This window comes from Sus scrofa, chromosome 11 (assembly GCF_000003025.6).
Source record: "Sus scrofa isolate TJ Tabasco breed Duroc chromosome 11, Sscrofa11.1, whole genome shotgun sequence".
Taxonomy (NCBI): domain Eukaryota; kingdom Metazoa; phylum Chordata; class Mammalia; order Artiodactyla; family Suidae; genus Sus; species Sus scrofa.
This window is the reverse complement of record NC_010453.5, coordinates 21,967,491-21,972,371: the sequence shown is the minus strand read 5'-3', so window position 1 is coordinate 21,972,371 and position 4,881 is coordinate 21,967,491. Positions and strand designations below refer to the sequence as shown.

The following is a 4,881-nucleotide window of genomic DNA, read 5'->3' as shown; positions in this document are numbered from 1 at the left end:
GCTGGCTGAGAAGCTAGGGGTTCCCATCAGGCTTTCTTTAACCTGGGTAAAGGGAAGTTTGAGGTCTGGCAAAATCTCCGTTTAGGTCAGGCCTCATGGTCCAGAATTTGGAAGAAATTAAAAGAACCTTTAGGAATCAGGCTGTGGAAATATTCAAACTAATGTTTAAAGAAAACCTAGCTCCTAATCGCGCTACTTCAGTTTAGCTTGCAGACGCACTGTGAACCACCCCAATCTCAGAAAATGTTTGGGATCCCTGAAAACTCCTGAGGAGGGGCTGAGAGGAAGGAGCAGGGCTCTGGGGCTGGAACCTTGGCTCAGCCTCCAGCTGTTTGGGGACAGCCTCTCTCTGCATTGGCACTTCTTCCTACCTTACCGAGTTTCCTGTCAGCCAGGCTGTCAGCCAGCACGCAGGTGTTAACGACTTTATTAGCGTGGCCTTTCAGTTGCAAATGACAGACATTCAAACCGCCTTAAAAAATAGAGCAACTCTGCCCCCCGTGGGATACAAACGCAGTGGTTTATTGATGTACTTTATGGCCCCATTTCTCGAACACTCATTACACAATGTCGTAATTTCTCGGAGGCGTATCAATAAAGAGCTAAGCTCACGCCGTGCAGGTCATCACATTCTGAGACTAATTCAGTCCAAACACTGGGCTTACAAAGCCGACAGAGCTGGTACGTGTCCTGTCCGTGGTTCCCAGATCCCCACGCTTTCAGAGCTCTGACCTTCTCCTTCTCCGCGGCATGGTGTCCTGTCACTCTGCTGGCAGACATGCTCCAGGGGACTCGGGAGGGTTGGTCGGGCTGCTGTTTTAAATTTCCTTCTCTAAGAAGCGCTGTTAGAGTAACAATTACCGAGAGATGTGAGAATGATCCAGTACTGGCCCTGCTCAAACTCCTAGGCCCTTGGGAAGGATTCGTGGGATGGCATCTGCTCTTGAAGCTCAGACTGCCCGGCCTGGCAGGCCACCAGGCAAGGGGAGGAGGGGGACACCAGGGGCCACGTGAGGAGGGCACGCATGGGTTGCTCCCCCTACCAAACTGGCAAGTGGAATCAGTGTTTGACCCTTAGCTGGCACAGCGCTTGGCCCACAAGAGACATCTGATAAATACGTGTTAAATGAACACACTGATAAAGTTGAGAGCTAAGATGGAAACGGACAGGAACAGTAGAACAGAGATGTTGTGAAGAAAGAAAGAGCCGGAGTTCGTAACTTATACGGGGGAGGAGGGAGAAGGAAGATCCAAAATGAAATGATAGGGGTTTTTCTCTTTATTTACTGTGGATTGATAGGGGAAAGCCTTGGCAGTTGTTTGGACTTGACTCTGAACTGCAGTCAGGGCACTCATGTTGAAGGTGCGGAACTAGAGACTGGAAGTCCAGGGACAGCAGTCGATGACATGGAAGTGACAGTTGTTGGAAGTGGAGGAGTTGAGCAGAGGAGAGAGACTGGGAGAGTTTGGCAGGTGGTGGTGGTTGATGAGACTGGTGGTGAAGATTGTATTTATTGGGGAGTTCCCGTCGTGGCTCAGCGGTGGTGGACCCGACTGGAATTCATGAGGATTTGGGTTTGATCCCTGGCCTCGCTCAGTGGGTTAAGGATCTGGTGTAGCCATGAACTGTAGTGTAGGTCACAGATGTTGTTACAGCAGATACCCAGCAGCCCTGTGCTGCAGGCGTATCAGCTCTGGCAACAGCCCCGTGGCTGTCGTGTACCAGCTCCAGTAGCTCTGTGGCCGCAGTGGATCAGCTCTTTTACCCGGCGAGAAACCAAGGGAGCACTCGGAGAGTTGGAGAACTCAGGTTTATGACGCCGGCGGGCTCAGACGAGATCGCTCTCCAGAGTCTGAGCCCGGAAGAAGGGTTTCCCAAGGCTTTTCTGGGCTACGTCTTCCGGGTCCAAGCTTGACTAGTTGGACTGGAGTGACGTCAGGCAAGGGAGTAGATGCGGAAACAAATTTACAGAAGCAGATGCATGGGGGAGGACTGGTTGGGGCAGTTGGCTAGACTTTGCTTAGTCATCATGGCTGGGGTCTCTTCTTTCTACATTTTATTGGGACATTTTCTCCTACATTTTATTGGGACATTTTCTCCTACAGATCTTGCTGTGGCTGTGGTGTAGGCCAGCAGCTACAGCTCCAATTCGACCCCTAGCCTGGGAATTTCCATATACCTCAGGTTCGGCCCTTAAAAAAAAAAAAAAAAAAGGTTGGAGTCCCCATCGTGGCTCAGTAGTTAATGAACCCAACTAGTATCCATGAGAAGGCAGGTTCGATCCCTGACCTCACTCAGTGGGTTAAGGATGCTGTGAGCTGTGGTGTAGGTCGTAGATGCAGCTTGGATCTGGCATTGCTGTGACTGTGGTGTAGGCCAGTGGCTACAGCTCCGATTCAACCCCTAGCCTGGGAAATTTCCATATGCCACAGGTGTGGCCCTAAAAAGCAAAATTAAAAAAAAAAAAAAAAGATTGTTTTTATTTGAGATGCGGGGAGCTGCCCCCCCCCGCCATGGGTAGTGTAATCATCCCCCCACCCCTCTGAAGTGGCCCCCACTTCACACCATGTGCCAAAGCTGTGCGCAGGAGTGCCAGGCACGCTTGTAACCACGTACCACACTTCAGCTCCAGGGCATGCAGGATGGGTTTGGGGCTTGGGGGGCAAACCTTGGTCTCCCTTAATTGAACTTGAGGAGCTGAGGCCGGCTGCGTTTCCTGGGTGAGAGAGTCTTAGGAGTCATGGGCAGCTAAGTGTAAACCCCCAATTTAGCCATCACCCCTGTGCCCAGAAGCTCAGTAGAGGCTTAATTCTAACCTCTGTTGGAGGAAACTAAGACCCTCCAAAAGGAGTGAGTTCTTCCCAGCTTTCTGCCCATCGGTGCCCACTCTGAAGGAATCCAGCCAACAGCCTGCGGGCAGCCTGGGGCAGAGGAGGCCAAGCAGCCACTGGCTTGATCTGGCCTCTGGCTGGTCTCCCATGGCCCCACAAAGCCCTTACCTGTCTGTCTGCTGCGTCTACATTTACCCATCAGAGCTTTCTCCTCCAGGGTCTGCCCCCAACTTCTACTTCGCTGCTCCCCAGGGGCCGTCCCCACAGCCCTCGGCCTCCCACATGTCCCCAGCTCCCCCTCAGCAGCCCCTCAGTCCCCGCATTCAGCTGCCTGGAGAAACCTCCCACTCAGAACCTCCTCTGATTGGCCATTCCTGGGAATAATTTGTTTAATTTTTAAATAGATTCCTCACCCCTGCCCATCAAGAATGCATGTCCCAGGAGAGGCAAGACAGGGGTAGGGGATTAAGAGGGACAAACTACTGTGAATAAAATAAGCAGCAAGTCTGTATTGTACAGCACAGGGAATATAGTCAGTACTTACCCTAATTTTAAGTAGAGTATAATCTCTTAAAGTATTGAATCACTATGCTGTACACCTGAAGCTAGTATAATATTATAAATCAACTGTAATTTTTTTAAAAAAGGAATGTGGAGTTTCCTGGTGGCCTAGCGGTTAAAGCATCCAGCATTGTCACTGCCGTGGTACGGGTTCAGTCCCTGCCCTGGGAATTTCTGCATGCTGTGGGTGCAGCAAAAAAAAGACAAAAAAAAAAAAAAAAAAAAAATGCAGGTGTCCCTTATAGAAAATTGAGAAAGTATAGAAACATGTAAGAGAGGCAGAAAATAGATTATCTCTGGACTAAGTAGATAATTAAGCTTCTTCATAGAGGTTAACATTTGGTCTTGTTTGATTCTGAGCCCTGCTTCTTACTATAGCTGTGTGACCAGAGGCCACTGACCTACCCTCTCTAAGCCCGTCCACATAGTAGTGATGCTGCACGGATATTATAACATTGAGGATGAAACGAGCTCATACTTGTAGCGCACAGTAAGGCTTAACAAATGGTAGGCACTGGTATCAATGGTAGCTGCTCTTGGAGTTCCCCTCGTGGCGCAGTGGTTAACGAATCCGACTAGGAACCATGAAGTTGCGGGTTTGATCCCTGGCCTTGCTCAGTGGGTTAAGGATCCCGCATTGCCGTGAGCTGTGGTGTAGGCCGGCGGCTGCAGCTCTGATTCAGCCCCTAGCCTGGGAACCTCCATATGCCATGGGAAGTGGCCCTAGAAAAGGCCGAAAGACCAAAAAAAAAAAAAAAAGAAAGTGGTAGCTGCTCTTGGGATTAGATGCTCAGGACATGGGTGGTGTGTCAGTTGCTGTCGTCCACAGCCCGCTTAGCACCCTGGGCGAGGGCGCTCTGGGCAGGACAACAGAGTAACTGCTGCCGCGGTGCTGACAATGCCTCTGGACTTAAACAAGCTCCTGGTGCGGGGTGGACAAGTAGGATTGGGTCCCGCAGTGCTGGTGGCCTCCCTCCAGTCATATGGGGCCTTGGGGATTCTTTTCTATCTGCTCATCCTCACCAACCTCTGTGCATCACTGCTTGGACCTCTGCCACTTTTTTTTTTTTTTTTTAATAGGGCCGCACTCTTGGCATATCGAAGCTCCCAGGCTAGGGGTCGAATTGGAGCTACAGCTGCCAGCCTACACACCAGCCCCAGCAACATGGGATCCAAGCTGCCTCTACAATCTACACCACAGCTCATGGCAACGCCGGATCCCTGATCCCCTGAGCGAGGCCAGGGATCGACCCTGCATCCTCATGGTTCCTAGTGGGATTCCTTTTGGCTGCGTTACGAAGGGAACTCTGAGAACAGCATGAAGAGCCACGTTTCCGTAAACACCAGGGATTAGCAGTCGCACCCTCGCCTGTTTACCCACCTTCAAATATCCACGCAGTGAGCTCTCTCCCTTCGCCGATAACCAAAAACAGGTTTATTTCTACCTAAGAAAGCTCAGGTTTTTACTTTTTGTACTTTCTCCTCAGA

At 50.7% G+C, this 4,881-nt stretch overlaps 1 long non-coding RNA gene across 1 annotated transcript; it reads right to left on the bottom strand.

Moving 5' to 3' along the window:
* On the bottom strand, window positions 412-3,482 carry LOC110255815. The gene is made up of 2 exons (XR_002336676.1): window positions 3,001-3,482; window positions 412-842 (listed from the first exon to the last, which is right to left on the bottom strand). It is a non-coding gene; the product is annotated as an uncharacterized LOC110255815 (long non-coding RNA).